Raw genomic sequence first — 17,783 nt, 5'->3', positions numbered from 1 at the left:
TTCTGTATTTACCACTTTAGAAAACTTTTTTTTTTCTTTTTTTTTTTTTTCTTTTTCTTTTTATTCAACGTATGCTCCTTTTGCATGTGCCAGAAGCAAATGTCCTTGTTATTCAGGCTGCCGTCATGCAGAGGGAGTTAGAGAGCTGGAAATAGCCCGGAGAAGTGAGCACACGATAGTACTGCTGCTGCTCCAGGTCGGGCTTCCGATGACTGCAAGGACCCAGGAGCTTTCACTGGCCCAGCAGGTTGCACTGTGCATATTTGAAAGTAAAACCAATATGACACTCCTTCCTGAAAACAGGCATGAAAATGCCAGTATTTGCAGTTCCATTGCACAAAATGAAAATTTTCTCTTCTTCTATTTCTTGAAAAGATGGGAGTCTATGCCAGACCCAATGGGCTGGGCCAAGGTTCTCTTAATTCCCTGAAGTTTTTGTGCTGTTCTAGTACATCTATGTTGCCAGTTAGTTTTATTTTCAATTTTTAAGTGGGTTTCAAATTTGTAGGTTCCATGAATTCTGCCATTTTCCTGGTATGAACTGTTTTGGTTTCTTTATACTTTTAATACTTCCACTGGGTCAACTTAAGGGAAGTACACTTCATGAATAAGTCTAATAGTACAGTGGTGTTTGATGGCTGATTAGCTGTTGTTTCAGTGTTAATCTCTGATGCTAATGATGATATATATGCTCTTTAAGTTTCTTATTATGTCAAGATGCTATTGTTTTTGAATGTGGAATTTGCTGGATATTTCTGATTTTATTCCAGTGTTTTGCAGAGAGAATTACTCAGCTAGTCCAGAGTAAATATTTGCACATCCTAAGATGGAAGAGATTTGATACGCATGGCAGTGTTATTGGACAGTTTTATCCCCTTTATCAAGAGGGAACTAAACCTAGGAGCTGTCATGCATACATCTAGCCCAGCAGCTGTTCATGAAAAACAGTGTGTCAGCAATGGCTTTTTTCCCACCCAAATAAAGAGCTATTAACATTGAGAGCAATTTGTCTGTAGACTTTCATTCTCAGCTGTCTATTTATGATCAGAATTAGCTGCTCAGCAAGATTCACTATTGGGAGTGAAATTCCCTTTTCCTCATTGGGTTGGAAATAAAATTTGTAAGCACTTAGGAAGAAAATAAACCTTTGAGATTACTCTCAGGCTAGGATTCTTCATGCAGTGGGAATGCAATGGCCTTCCAGCTAACACAGGAAGAAGATTCAGAAATTCAAAAGTAACAGCCTCTCTTTTATATACGTAAGCAGAAGAAATTCAGTCACATCAAGGAGGAACACAGCAATGCAGTTCAGAGGGCTGCAAGGACTTCAGTGGCAAGGAAAAGTTCCTGACAGGAAAGAAAAATCCAGTGAATGTAGTGATGCAGGAAGATTCACACATAGTAGTTACAGTGTGTCACCTACACTCTCTAAAAGTAGTTTTCTCCAGATAAGATGAGCATCCTTTGAAGAGTGAAGTGTAATTATGAAGCATTTAAAAAAGTAAACAGAGGAAGATCAAATTCAATGAGAGAAATCTATAGGTTTATAAGTAATGAGCTAGGCTGCATATATGTGACTTAAAATTCCTTTAGCAAATTTATTTTACTAGGAAGGAAATGTTGCACTGATAAACTTATTTAGGTAATGAGCTCCCTATGAGCAGTGTAGGTAGTGTTGAGCTGCTTGGATTTGAGGAGAACTGGGATGAGAAGGAGAAAGCTTGGAGAGACTTTTTTCTGTATTATCACTGTGATGATGTTTAGATAGAGCAGGACACTACTGGGGACTGAGACATCTCAATGAGGCCTGCAGACTTGGGGAGTATATGTTTAAGCATCACCTTTTGAAAATAGTTTTGAATACTTCCTTATTTATCCAATTTCTTCAGTAATTTTATTTTATCAGTGCTAGTGTCATTGACAGTGAATAAATTTCTGGAATTATATATAATTGATAGCTACAGTTTGGTTTTTTCTCTTTTGTGTTTCATTTTGTTACTAAATTTGCTACGGAACAGTTTATATGCTTTCTAAATGACTAAGAAAAATACTTGGTATGTTCTTAGCTCAAATTTTCCAGCATTTGCCTATTTCTCATAGAATGAATGCGGTTGATGATAAATATCCTCATGTGATTCAAGACAATTGGGAAAAATTAAGAAGTGCTTTAGACAGGAATTCAGGTATTTTTAACACTGATGTGATTCCCTGTTCAAGAGTTTTAAGAAGAAATTGTGAATAATTATCAGCTTTCCTTTAAAACCACAGTCCTACAGATAATGCATTTGTTTATATGTATTTTCTGAGAAAGGTCAATACTGCAAATGTTGCCATCCTTGGTTTGTATGCTTGAGAAATCTGGAGTGTGGCTTTTAAAGTCAGCAGGAATCCTGGAAATCTGGTGCTCAGACTCCAGAGTCTGGAGCCCTGAATCTGCAGTGGTTGCTCCTCTGGACTTCCTGTGTTTTGGACTGCAGAAACAGGCAGTTCAGAAGGATATTTGTGGGATCGACTTGATAAAGAAGCCAAGATATTGTCTCAATTATGCCAAACCCTGAAACTCATCCTTCCAATTTTCTGCAACAATATTATTTAAAATATTTCTGTTGGTGGGCTGTTTTTGCATAAACTAAGAGAAGAAGGCTCTTGTTTAAAGACTTACGCTGAAGTATCTCTAGGAGTTTCTAGATTTTCACTCTAAACTGTCTGCTTATGATCAGAATTAGCTGCTCAGCAAGATTCACTATTGGGACTGGGTGTCCAGGAGTATCTGCTTGTGGTTATTCTCAAGTTCTCTTTCCTTTTGAAGGAAGGGAGGGAATTGTTTACATAGAATTACTCATATGAGTGGTACTCAGCAAGCAAAGCAGCATTCCTGTTGCAGTGTGTTTAAAACCTAGGATGTAACCCATGCTGTTACAGAGTAGGAACTGTCTGGAACTGTAGCAGTTCACAGGATTGTCTCCGGAAAAGTACAACACCCCTCTTCTGGGAACTAGGCAGGTCTATGCCTCATCCTTGCAGGTGAGGAGTGGGCTGCCCAGGATGGAGGAATGAAAAGGTGCTGTGAGTTGTCCTCCCTGTCTCCTTTCTCCACCAAAAATCTCTAGTGGATGTACCTGTGGATTCGCACAGGGGAGGAAGGCACAGCCCTTGGCCCAAGTGGGACTGTCCAACCAGTGACAATTGACTGGGACAGTGCTAAGGAAAGTACAGCTTTCCTGTACTTTCCTTAGCACTGGGGCAGATAAGGGGTCTGTAGTGTTTGGTTAGCAGCTCTGACTAGTCTAACTGGTGGTGCTGGTGTAGCCACTTTTCACTCCTTAAACCAAAAGGGTTCCATGATGGGGAGACACAGCTGCACTGCCACAGGAGTATGGCACTACCAGGGCAGGAAGAGCAGGGTTAAACTCTTTGTCCCAAATGCAGCCTCTTGAATCTGCCACATTTCTCTTATACAAGCAGGAAAGAAAGAGAGATGATCCATGATCTTGGATACAATGGGTTAATAATGTACAGAAAAGGGAGCAAGACCTACAACATTGCAAAGTTCACCAGAGCCACTCTGTGGAATAGACCTTTATTAGTAGTAAAAGCAACTCAGACATGCTCTGGATCATTTTGATCTTCAATATCTGGTTATCTAATATTTGAGGAACAGTTTCATCTTACCATCATAAGTGTCATTCATCTGCTATCTAGATCTGAGCATCATAGATGAAACAAGAGAATGATTAGACAAGACATTAAAAACAAAGCTGAAATAAAGCATGGAACAGAAACACAGATGGCCCGTATTGATTAAACAATGAGATAAAAATTGTATTACATGTAGTTCCAGTAAACCCCAAGAGTTGTGCTGAATTTTAGCAAATTCTATCTTACCTATTGGGATCATTGCACATATAAGCAATACTCACCAATACTGGATAAAGAAGAATCAGCTGATACTTATGTAGACTTTCAAAGGTCTCTGGAAAAGTAGTAGCAGAAAAAGTGCTGCTCTTTGTTATGGTTTGGCCTAAGACAAAAATCAACCAACCAACCAAACAAACTCCCAGTATTAAGTATACCCATCAAAGAGCTGAGAAAAGGAAATACGACAAAACTTAAAGTAACACAGGGGTTTTGGCTCTTCAAGGATGAAGTAATACTCGTATCCTTCAAAGCCTTGAGCAAGCCTGAGGTGATGTAAAGAAGAAGGAGAAAACAGTTTTCTTCTAAAAATGGTTGTTATGATGCCAACAGACTCTTCAACACTGTTACCAGGCCAGACTCAGCCATCCCCTGGACACCCTTGTTTCAGAAGCTGGCGATAGCAGCATCGTGCCAGAATCAGATACCAGAGGAGTAGTAACCCTGAAATAGTAACATACTTGAAGTTCTCATGGCATGTGAAGATTTGGGAGGTGTGTGTGCGAGAAGAATGTTGTACATGCCTGAGCAGGACTCTGTTCAGGAAGAAGGATTTGTTAGCTGATGTCCTTTCCTAGAGGATAGGCACTCCTCCAAGGACTGTGGAGGTGCCTTGACCTCCAACAGCTTTTGGGGTCTGGCAGAAGGCCCTTTATTAAAAGAGATATGAAAATAATAAAAATCCACACAACATGGGTTTCCCCTGCCATCATATTCCATTCTCTGCTTCAGGATAAAAAGCCCCAGGGAATTAAGTCATGGTGTGGATGAAAAGTAAAGGCCACTGACAGCATTGCTTTCAGACATCTTGCACTCATGTTGCTTAAAGTGTTGATGTTCTCCAGCTGGTCTGATTATGGTTTTTTTTGCAGAGTCCTACCACAAGGACAATGGTTTCACTCTGCCCTGGCACAACAGTGAAACCAAGGAGCTGAAACCTCAGTTCCAGCTTCTGCTTTCTCACTCTGATATTGACTATAACCTTAAGAATCTCAATAACTCACTGATGAGGTTGGACCTCTTTTCCCTGGTAACTGAAATGTACTTCCCAATGGTAAAAAAAGTCTTTAAAAGCATGGATGAAAGTCCCATTTTATTACAAGTCAGTGTTTTGCATCACGGAAAATAAGATTGTGTTATTTTTGCTCTTGACAGGAAGCAGCAGAAAGGCTCAACTCACACCCACTACGCTCTAATAACTGCTCACATTCGTATTTTCAGTATCTTGGCTCTGAGGCTGTGCCTTTGTTCTCTCAGGTCTCACTAGCGTTTTCTGTGTATTTTCTCGAGTTTTCCTGCCTTTGTTTGGTGTCTCCCTGAGCTGTGGTCCTTCCACTAGAGGTCGGCTGCAGCACACCATCACCCAGAAACTCGCCAGCCTCCACAGTTCTCGGAATACCAGCAGGAAAACTCTGAGTTTCATTTTTATTGTCATCCAAAAGGCAAAACCAAACAAAAATCTCCTCTGTGTGCCCAGAGTTCAAAAGAGTTGTGTTAAACAGAAAGAACAGACTGCTTTTAAATGCATGACTTGCCTTACTAACTGCACCTTGAATGAGCATAGGTGATCAGCTGAAAAGGACAAAGGTTTGATTGCATAAACTGATCTGTAACACTTTCCTTAAATTAGCATTTGAGCTATCAGAGATAAGCACAGGCAGACGTGTTTACCCAACTAGGCAATGATGTACACTGCCTTCACTGTAAACTGGCTTAGTTTGTGATTTTAGTTTTTGAACAGGACTTTCAAGTATACCTTCTGGGCAAATGCTATTCTTACCAAAGCCATTGACAAGAAATTTGCTATTAACTTTGGTTGAAAGACAGTGGTTTTGAAAATCCTGGTTTTTTATTTGCAGGTGCCAGAAATAACAGCAGGGAGTTTCATTGTGTCTGCAGGAAAAGAAAAGAAACACAGAACCAGAATGTCTCCTTTTCCCCTTTACCACTCCACTTATTTTCATCTCTTTTTTTGGCTGATAATATCCAGTATTCCTTTACTCTAGGATTTCATATCCAGCTTAGGAAATTTATATCAGTACCATCTCCTTTTGTGCTTTAGGTTCTGCAAAACTTTAGAAGCATTTTTTTGCAAATAGCAGACGATGAGAACATTTCTAGCTTATGTTGCAGAGGTTTCACAGTCAGAGACCTGGGGCCTGCTAGATGCTGCCAGGACTTTGGAAAAGAAAAACTACAGGATTCAGGATTCCTTACTTAAATGTAATAATGAGGAACTTTCCTTTTTCAGTTGTGTTAATTCTAACTAGTCTTCAGGATGTAGCAAGATACATTTCAGCAATTAAAATCTAAAATGTTTCTTTTGACAAATGGAAGGACGATTTTTAAAATAATTCAGGCCTTATCAAACGACAATATTTCTGTACAAACTACAACATTTCTGTACTACAATAGTCAAGAAGCCCTATTCATATCTGCTGAAAATACAAACAGAATGTGTTGCTCTTGCTTTACTATATATTGCCTCCTGTATAAAAACAGATAGCAATATTCATAAGTTTTGTGGTTACTTTTATGTCAACCAGATTAATCCTAAGTAGATCCCTGGCAGCAAAACCTTTGATGAAACTGCAACAGTAGAAAAAAAGGAGATAAACTGATGGACCTTTCTTCTAAAACTGTAGAGGTAATATAAGTGACTAAAGTGAGTTAATTTGAAGTTATTTTAATTTATTTATTGGACACTTCCAGGAAAATTGAAAGCTCTAGAGAAAGGTTGCCTCAGGTTTATGTATCATGTGCTTATGCTTGAATTCATAAAGATCTATTTCAAAGATGCTATAGAGATATTTTCCCTCCTCTTTCCCAGTTCAGGAGTTTCAAAAGGCAGCTGAAACACTTGTATAAATATTCAAAAGCTCTGAAGTTCACCCAAGTCAAGTAAAAATCAGCCCTAGAATTTGTGTCAAAGGAATTGCTCAGAACAGCTCTTTTTGTAATGTGACCAAGGTTCAGATCTGTGCTCAAAAGACAAGGAGAGATGCTCTAGTAATAAGGTACAAGTTGTTGGGGTACAATGTGTCCCAGGGAGTGGCTACTGAGTGTCTCTATTTTAGTTCTGGCTTCCCAGGTTCTCTTGACTATGGTGATACAATGTCATTTTGGGACATTTGGAGGATGTGCTACCTGCTACCCAGCCTCCTTGGAAAAATGGCAATGTGTCTTCAGAGATCACCTCTAACACCTCTCATTCATTTGTCCTAATTGCATCTTATTCACTGTGTGTACCCTTCAGGGCTGACCTGCACCTGTCCAGCAAGAGATGCTCATTCACCCCTGCTATGGATGCTTGAAGGAGACTCAGGGTATGACAGGCTGGTCAAGTGTGCTGGGGTCTTGCCACATTTTCCCAGTGAAATTGGAGCAGGTCTGGTATCCTCATCTGTAAAACTGGTAAAACAGGAGTGTTCTGCCTCCAAAACAAGAGGAAAACAAATGCAGTTAAGATGGTGAACTGCTACTATAGAGCTGGATCTATATAAATATCTCATCCAGTGACACTGATGTGGTGTCAGAGCAGGAGGCTACTGCCTCTCATCCCCTGGGTGAGCCTGAAGCACAATGAAAATAAGAACACTTTGTAGCTCACCTCCCAGTTCTACATAAAATAAATGCCTTCTCTGAAGCTGTGGCAGAGTTGTGCCCCATGTGCCCTTTTCTATCTATAGTCACATTCCTGACAAATGGAAAGTCCTTGGTGTGCTGTCTCTTTCTTCTTTTATTACTCGTGTGATGTCTCCAGCTCATGTGAGGCTGTTTCAGCCCAGAAATATTGCTGAGCTCCTAAGTTTTCTATTCCCAAAGAACCACTGCTGCAGTCCATCCAAATACTTCTGTGCTCAGAATTGAAGATCCCTGCTGTCTAGAAAGGGGGTAGTGGGCTTGTCAAAGAGCAGCAGACGATGCTGTGGAGGTGTTCGAGTTGTGGGCAAGCTTTCCTTTGGGACCCTTGTTGGCTGGTAGCTGTTTAGTAGAGAAGCAGTAAAGGATCAGAAATTGTTGATTCCCAACCAGTAAGAAAGTGAATAAAGTAAATAGGGAAATTAATGGAAATGTAATTTCCATAGAGTTTAATATTTAATTTGTGTTTTTATTGAAGGCTTCTTGGTCCCTGCCTCCCCCCTTTTTAATGTTTTTTTCTTCTGTGTTAAGCAAGGTTCCATTTGTTCAAAACAGATAACAAAGAGTCTTATGAAACTCCTGTTCTTAATATCCTTGGAATTCCTATAATGCTTTGCTAGAAGCTGTATCAAGAAAATTTTATGGATACTGCTAAAACATGACTATGTTCTTTAAATTATACTTCTGATCAGAGTGGCAATTAAAAACTCCTGCAAGATGAGATGTGTGTTTTTAAAATTACTTTTGTACTATTATTAAATTTATTTAACCTAGAGTTTGGCAGTACTCTGTATATTAATATTCTCACTGGTTCCTATTTAACATTCATTATTCCTTTTGTGGGTCTCACAAAGCATTTGAGAGAGGACTTGTCTTAAATTGCAGAATTCAAAAACTGGATATGAAGGCTTTACAGTTGAATTTGGCTTTACAATATTTTAACTAATGTAATGGGTTTGATTTTGATGATACTCAGAAAGATTAGATGTTCGTGGCCTTTAAAAAAAATTAGGACAGAAATAAGTTTTCTTTTATGATCCCTCTTTTCAGACCTTTTCCCCATGCCAGATACTTCACAAAGAAACCATTCTTTCAAAACTTGCTACAGCAGGTAGTTTTTCTGGAAAGCTTGGGTACAAGCCATCATCACTAATAGAAGTAAAACTGGCTTTGCTGCTCACTGAGACAATGAAAGAAAAAAGATCATTCTCCTTGTGTTTTCTATAGTGATTTGCTCACCAAATAGTGTATATTTGATTTTGATCATCACTCCTTAATGATGGGGGTAACAGTAAATGAGAGAGGTCGTCCCTTCCTTCCATAAAGCTTAGAAAAAAATCACTTTTGCATTCTTTCCCATCTGGTGTATTTCCTCCACATGCTATAACAAGCAAATCCATTCTGCATTTTCACCTTGGAGAGGGGGCAGCAGAGAACTTTCTCAAATAAAAGAGCAGCAGTCAGGATCAGTGCTGCAGAGGCCAGATGCTCTAAATTGATCTTGACTCACTGCGGGATGGGGTCTGGTGTGCTGACTCATTGGCCTTGTGAATCTTTTGTCTGTATTTGGTGTGAGAGTGATGGAGGATCTCCAGCAACACGCAGCAGCATTGTTTGAAACACATCCTGTGTGGTCAAATTCTACCACTACTTTTCATGCCACTGGACAGCAGAGCTACGATTATGTCTGGGAGAAGTTCCACCAAATACTTAGAAGGGTAGAAATTATGGATAATGGACAATTAACATATCAAGCAAGTATTTGTCAGCTTTGATAGAGGGGTTCTGTAACAGATTTCTCTTTGGACACCAGCCTTCCACTTTTTCAAAATTCGGTCTCCTGCCCAGCTGCAGTGTATGGTGATGTGCCAAAGTGTCCTCTGCTCCTTGTGCTCACCAGCTCCAGTACAGCACAAGCAGTGTGCAGGTGCAGAGACTGCACCTCTGTAAAAACAACAAGGGGATGTGCCTGTAGCAGAGCTCAGGTGAGGATTTGGCCACAGGACGTGTGCCCTGGTATTTACTGAAGGGTAATGCTCTTGGGGAATGGGTTAGCATGACTTGTTTATTAGAAGCCATCCAGCAGCTGAGCACCTGGGGACCAGAGAGCAAATGCCTACTTTGTGCAGGGGCAGGTGTGGTAGCAAGTTCCTCCTCTAAAGGAGGAAGTGGCATCTGTGGGCATGGCCTCACAGAGGCTCAGAAGCTACAAGAAATCCCCAGGTTTTGTAGAAGGGTTGAAAAAGCCCAAAAGCCCTCCCTGTGGGGGTAGTGAATGAAAAGTAGGACCTACTTCTCTGGTATCTAGGGAAGTTACAGTGTCTGTGTGGCAAGCTCTATGACTAATCCTCTGAATATGAAGCTATCCCTTTGATGCACATGGGCTTTGATTCCCTATTTCTTTATTGTTTGGACTCAGAAGCCCTTCACAGCTGCTGCATTTTGCACAGGAAGGTTACATCCCAGAAGTTTTTGTATCTACAGCCCAATGTTCAATTTGGTTCACTCTACCAATGCCTGCACCAGTGGGCCCTGGTGTTAAGGTATGAAAAAACTGAAAAATCTCCTCATTTTGCTGCTGTTTTTTGAAGAGGAAAGGTCTCAGCTACTGGGGCTGAGGCAGCTCTAATGTTAATGAGAAGGTCTTGAGCCCATGTGCTTGGCCAGCATTAAGCATGGCAGTAATACAGGAGCAGGGGAAAGGGAACAGAGAAAGAGAGAAAGCATTTCATCTCACAAATTCCCTCTTTCCTGCTGATTAATCTGTCCCAAGCTTGATACCAACTCTGTGTTAAAAATATAACCACATTTTTTGTCAGGAAAATTTCCCACCTGCAAAAAAATACTGAAGGTCTTCCTACCTCAGGCTGACCCAGACCAGGAAATATTCAATCAATAAATGAAAACTTCAGGGAAAAAAACAAAAAAAGACTCCAAACATTGGGTTGACTCATGCAAGCAACATGAAAATTAATGAAGAAAAAAAAAAGAAAAAAAAAGGAACAAAGACAGGTTTGCCCACTGCATCTTTTGTCAAGTGCACTAAATCCACAATTGAGTTGGGAAAGAGTAGCTGATTCAGGGCAATGAAAGGGATGTGACTGATTTAAATTTCAAAACAGTCTAGTCATCAAAGTTATTGGAGAACTAGAATTAGATCCTCCACAAAGTAAAAAAGGTGCTGTCCAGGTTTCTCTCTTTTAAAAGAAAACTTTAGCTGCTAGCCAAAAATGTGCCATCGCTTTTTTCCTCATGTCACTCACGTTTTTCAGACAGCATTGTCTGTTGTTTTGGATTGGAAATTTTAAGTGGAAATGCTTCATCCCATGCTTAGTCCATATACTTACTGTGATATTTAACAGAGATGCACAATTAATGCTATTGATTCAGGAAAACATATTTTAATACAATGTAACCTCATGCTATTTTAAGTAATAGAGATGGAAGGACCTCAAGTTTCTCAGATTTAAGAAATTAGACCTTTAGAGTCAATGAGAATAGGATGAGTGAGGATGATCATACTAAGATAGAGAAATTGGTTCACAGATAATCTGTCATTGCAAGGATTATGTAAGGAATTCATTGCTTGACAGTTTGTCATCAAGATTTGCTTGGCTTGAAGGAATTCTTGGAGGCAATACGCTCATGATGTCAACTTGCAAATTTACAGAACTGCCAAGGTAGTCCTAAGTTTATCTGTGCCACTTCTATTAGAAGCTTCATTACAATGTCTCATGTTGAGCAGGATAAATTTGCCAAGCACCCATTTGTAAAGATACATTAACAGGATTTTCTCTAATCAGAAAAAACCAAGGCCAAGATTAATGTTAAACCTTTAGCACACTGAAAAGGATTCCAATTTATGCCACCCAAATAAATTTGGTTAGAGAAGACATAAGAATTTTTTTATCTACTTTATTGTCTGAGACAATGAAATTGATAATGCCAAGTAAATCACTGTCCATAATGATCCACAATTAATAAATACTGCATGACTTACAGTGGTCTTCTCATATACACTGATTCTAATGCCAGTTTAATTCCACTGATGCTGGTAGAGTAACTCCTGATGCTTGTGAGAAGGCCTTTGAATTGATACCAAGGCAGGTGTAGCTGTTTCCTTGCTTGCTGTTCTTCTCCTTTTTTTTTACAATGGTGTTGAGTGTGCTCAAAAGAAATGAGGAAAAAATCCCAAACCAAGTATTTAATTTCCTTTTACAGAATGTTGGATAGAGCATTTAATGTATGCTTGTTCTGGGGATATTGTGTATATGTCACAGTAAAACTTTCCTACAGCTTTGTCTGATGCTACTTCTTTGTTCCACACTATGATTTTACCCCATGCTGCCCTTATGACCTGCTGGAGCCCAGAAATTAGTTTTGCTTTTTATGTCTGGAGGAAAGAGGATGAACTAGGAGGTCGGACATGTCACTAGCCATAGCTGTGCTGAGGTTTTAGTGAAACAGATGTTCTAAATTTCTTTGGAAAATTCCCTTGTTGTGTCCCTTGCCACAATCTTGTCTTTGAAACAGGGGCAGCGCTTTCATACAGCCCAAGGACAAACCACTAAGGACTGAAAAGGAATCAAATATTGTAGAGTTATATACTGTGATAATTTCACTGCTGGCTGGATTATGAATTTCATCCAGTATGGAACTTCCTTCTCTTTTTATTATAATAAAGTCTATGCATAAAACCGTTTATGTATGTATATATTTAATAAAGCCCAAAAGAAGGAAAAACAATGATATCAATATATTAACAGAAGTGGTAGTGCCATCCTTTTTCATTATTCCTTACTGCAGGTTTCCATGATTTTCAGTCCTGTAGGCAGCACCAGTCTTCTTTTAGACAACAGACATAGCCAAATTGTTTGCTTTGGAGAGGTTCAGAAATCTCCTTGAATAGTAAAAAATGTAATTACATTTTTCCTGTCAGGAAAAAGGTATAGCTATACAGGCAGCTTGCAGCTGCCCAGGCTAGAAGGTGACACAGCTATTGCCTGCAGGGAGCATGTGGTGAGGAGAAGACCCTACTTGTCCCATCTCTTTTTATGTCCCCTGAGGAGTATGTGAGCTAATGGTAAAAAAAATTGACATAAAATCTGCAGAGATCACAGTTAATTTTTTTAAGACAGTCATCCAACTGAAAATGCACCTGTTCACTTGTTCCAGCAAATGTGCCTGGGGATCCTTAAGTATTTCAGGTCCATGGAGAGAAGCTTGACCATGAGTGCTGCTGGCCACTCCTTAAAGGCTGGTTGCCTAAATCCCACACAGAAGATGCTGCCAAAGGAGGCACTGGGGTTTTTGGTGACCTGAGTTCTCAACCACATGTTCAATACACACCAAGGTGAGGTACCACCCAAGTCTTCCAAAGCATGTTCTTCACCAGGAGTGCCCTATCCAGTGCTCTGGATCTCTCCCTGCCAGTTGTGTTCTAATCAATTGCTGAATGATCTGAGGGATTCAGGGTAACCCATTCCTCAGAACCCTATGTCTTGTCCTTACCAACTAAATCTTGTGTTTACCTTGGTCTGTAACAAACCTGAGAAATTTTAGGCATGTAGAAGTGCAATGTCAATAATGACTGCCAGATAAACATTCACTTACATGGGTGCTGCTGGTTGTGCTTAAACTACAACCTCTCCAAGTGTGGGACTATCATACAGCATAGATGTTCCAGAAAAATCCGAGGCATTCCGCAATTTATGGAAATGCTCGTTTAAGTAGCTCCTAATGACTTCTAAAATGTACTGTTAGATTTAGGTAGACCTTAGGACTTACTGGTTTTTAATCTTGCATGAGGCCATGTGGCCGAAGTGAGATAATTTGTACATTTACTTGACAGATTTGAAAAAATAGCTACAAATGTAATTCCTAAGGCTTATCAAACTTTCAGTCTCCAGACTTTTTTGTGGAACACCCCAAAAAGAGTCGGTATCTCATCCTGATAGTAGTGGTTTGATGTGAGGTATATAGTATTTTGTCTTTTGAGAAGTAGAATTTCTGCTACTTAACACTCATCCCAAAATTCTCACGTACAAAACCTGAAGAAGCATGATAGTATTCTACAAGGAGCTTTTTCAGCATTTGGAACTCATATTTATTTCTTATTTATTGAAAACTTGTTTGTGTGTTTTTCTCTACAGAAACATATAGAAGTAAACACAAATGCAGAATAACTGTGGCTATAACCAAAAAGGAAGTAGGCTTCCAGCTCCCATTCTTGCTTGTGTAAGACTTCAAACATTCTATCCACCACCCCCCAGAAAAAAACAAAACAACCCCATCAAAAAAACCCCAAAAACAACAAAAACCCCCAACAAAACTAACAAAGAAGCAAACTAAACAAAGCAAAAAAAAAACAAAAACAAAAACAAAAACAAAAAAACCCACCCAAATAAACAACAGCAAAAAAATCAAACTAACCAAACAAAAAAAAAAACCCACACCACCTTCATCCAGAAACACGAAAAATCCTCAACTTCTTTGAAAATAAACAAAATGTGGGGGACAGACATGGAATTGGTGATATTTTTTAAGTATCTTTAGTTTTATTTCTAATATGATCCCATTTATCCTTCAAAAATATAATCAGTAAAATTCCTAAATGAAAGCTAATTGGAACTAGAAAACTGTATTTTTCCACTAAAGAAATGTTGAACAGAGTGCTCCAGGATCTTCAAATTTTCAAGTCAGAAAAGGTAATTTGAAAACTTTTGCTTTCCCATGGGATTTGTCAGCTTTCCAGGGAGCAGGCGCTGGGACAAAATCTCCTGAATTTTACATAATATAAGTTTGTTTTCATTCCTCTTTTTTTCAGTGGCAGAAGAAATGATGCAAAGATCAGTTCTGATGTTCCATGTAGGCAATCTCTGATCTGGAGACTAGATGTGAAATACTTCAGAGAGCCCTCACAGTGAGAGAGCCATTATTGCACAGGGGCCTGTCTTTCCCCTGGTCTAATACATGGATATGGATATATACTCTTGAACTTTAACTAAAGCCTAGATAAATATTTACTAATATGATTACAGTTTATTTGGCAGTGAATTTAGAAGCAGAGGCAGCAGTATTTCCTTAACAACAGTCTCTAATGTGTTTTGTTTGCTTTGGGTTTTTTTTTGATATACTGCACAGACTGTCTTTCAAGAACTGGAACAACAGGAAAGCCAATTTACTGGCAACCTACTCGAGACCTACCTAACATGTAGGTAGCATGTGCTATAAACACAAAATGTATGGCATTTTTTCTTAAATACATTATTATTTGATCAATGCTCTTAATTGGAGGAGTACCTGTGTTATGAATCCCTCCACACTGTAAGCTGTGAGCCAGTGTGACAGTTCAGGACAGATTCTATCTGAAACTGAGATTGAGTCAGTGTTGCACCCTCCCTAGCAGACTGCTGGGATGATCAGAGGTGTGGGTTACACTGACAGAAGGCCCTGCAAACCAATGAATTACATTACGTTAAAACCATTTTCTGTTCCGCTTTGAAATTCAGCTTGGAAGAAAGTAGATAAGACATATGTTGGTGTGTAAGTGTTGCTTTATAACCCAAAACCAATTTAGTAAGGCCCAGTAAGCCTGAGCAGAATGAGAGGAGAAAACCCAAAACCTGAAGCAAAAAAATAAATCACTCAAATATCCAGGTACTTGCTTTGCTGCTAAGATATTTATAGGCCTAAGTAGTACTTAGGAGGCTTGGGTAGTCTCTTTAAAATATGACTCCCAAAGCAAGCACAACAGGGAGAAGTCTTAATTTCTTCTTTTGTTTTTTTTTTAGTAAAATATCTCTAGTTTTGTAGTCACATACCCCTTTTGCAAAGTGCAGTAGTCTTGACTGAGATGTTTAGGACTAGGAGCAGGAATTGCCCCAAAAAAAAGAGTCAAGATCTTGAAAGTGGAGATATTTCAATTAATGTTTTTTCAGTGAATGGTATTTCAATGAATGTTGTTTAAAAACACAATCAAAAACCTCTTCTGCTATAGTGAAGTAAGCCCAGAATATGCTCAGTTATTTGCCTCAATCAAGTTGGATGTAATTCTTCTATAAAGGGCTTTGATTTAACCTTTAGCAAACTCTGCACCCCATCATTAAGAGCAGTGCAACAGATAGTGTGTTCAGAAGAATAAGGAAAGAACAGAGTGCAGAGAATTGTATCAGAAAACGGAAAGGAATCTGACCAGGCTGATCCAATATGATGTTCAAATGAAATGAACATTTTTCAGGGGTGCCTCATAAACTTCATGGTAACGAATGAATTCTGATTCAGCATAGGCCTGTGAAGCTGGCAAGCTGTTCTTCCCAGCACGTTTAAATTTGACTAAGATTTCAATGACTAAGGCAAATATCTCTTCCTTTTCTCCATCCTTTCTGTGAATAGAATTTGAGACACCTGGGAAGCAGTGGAGATCCTGTCAGGGCAGATGTTAGGACAGACAGTGGGAAAAGGAAGTCTGCAGTACATCATGCATCATTATTTGGCACTGAAGGGAGAATAAAGGTCATTACACACCAAGAAATAGCAAAACACGAGGAAAACCAGGACCTTGCATTTGCTTGCTAGATTCTTACATGGAGAGTCATTTAAAAAATTTCCATGGTTGTACCCTTATACCAAGTGCTTGTTTATACTGGAAGATTAACTTCAGTAATTATACACCAGTGATGTATGTATGTAATTCTCTTTGTGGCACACCTGGTCAAGAAATAGAATCTTTTGAAAATGAACACCACTTCTGCTGACTGCAGTACTGGATTCTTGCCTGGGGTGTTACCAACCTAACTAATGACTCACTGCCAAAGTAGACAATTCTCTCTTAAAGATGCTGATGGATTTTCTAGGAAAAAAAAAAAAGTCATTGTTAAACTAATCCACTGAACAAGTTCTGATGTCACATCAATTTGGGACACGTGTTGAGGAGTTTTCCTTTTAATTAGTGCTAAAGTCCTTGTGTTGTGTGAGCTTATCTTCAAATCTTGCAAGCGGAACCTAGCCAGGAAGGCTTTAAAAATATGTTGACATTGAATATCAGAATTTAAGGCTTTTTTTCCAAACTTCAGCTAAATTAGAAGAAGGAAGGAACGTTCTAGTTTAGTTCAAGAGCTAATCTTCTGCATTGTAATGCCTTCTTGGTCCTTTTTGTGAATTTATATGACTGAAGGAAAAACTAGGCACAATAAAAAATGCATACAGTATGTCTTACTCTGTGACAACATAAATGAAACCACAGTGTAGGTCTTACCTGTAAAAAAGTAATATTTCAGTGATACTTTATTTAGTTGTTTTCTGCTAGTGACAAAACACCATGTTCCAAGGCCAGATCCACTCTTAGGTCGATTATACAGAATTGAAATCTATGCAGAGCTGGCTGCAGTTTCCTGGGTGTCTCTTTTTCATGGCACAGGTCCACAGCACTAAGTTCATGGAGTTTGCAGAGGTGGAAAACCATGACAACGCTCACACTGGTGAGGATGGATATATTCACACAGAGGACCAGTGAGGGTTTTACATAATATATGATGTGAATATAGAAGACTGAAAGGAGATTGGGAATGGTGCTGCTTGTCACCAGACAGTATATTAAAAAGATAAAGATATCCACAGGTCAAAAAGACCTATGTTAGTTTTGCACTTTTCAAGGTAGGCCAAGTCCATGACTTGAATTGTTGCTGTACTTCTGCAAGACTAAGTGCTGACTGTATTTCTGGGACCTTTCTTTATCCTTCTAGTTAGTTAGATGATGAATGTTCCACAAATACCTAACTGAACATGTGAAATTGGTTGTCACATATAGTTAATGTCACAATTTTGCACTTTTTCAGGGTCACAGACAACAAAGTCACACTGGAGGGAATAATAACAGAGAAGAGACATTTACTGATGTAGTTCAGTAATATACTGAGGAAACACATCTTCTAGAAACAGGGAGTTGGAAAAGGAAAATGCTAATTTTTTCTGAATATCTTTTAATTAATGTACTGAATTTCTTTTTCCACAGAACTATATTTAACTTCCTACCATTTTAAACTTTTCTCAGTTGTAAATTAAAATCCACAAATTACTTGATGTTCCAGACTTCCTTTTTCTTAAACAGTAAGGTCTGAGTAAAGTCAGACTACTTTAGATTTCTAAATAAGACCAGGTGTATTTCTAGAAGGGTGAGGAGGAAGAAGCTTGGAAACCCCATGACTGATTTTTAACTCTGCAGCTCT

Source organism: Vidua macroura, chromosome 3, assembly GCF_024509145.1.
Source record: "Vidua macroura isolate BioBank_ID:100142 chromosome 3, ASM2450914v1, whole genome shotgun sequence".
NCBI lineage: Eukaryota > Metazoa > Chordata > Aves > Passeriformes > Viduidae > Vidua > Vidua macroura.
This window is presented reverse-complemented; position numbering follows the sequence as displayed.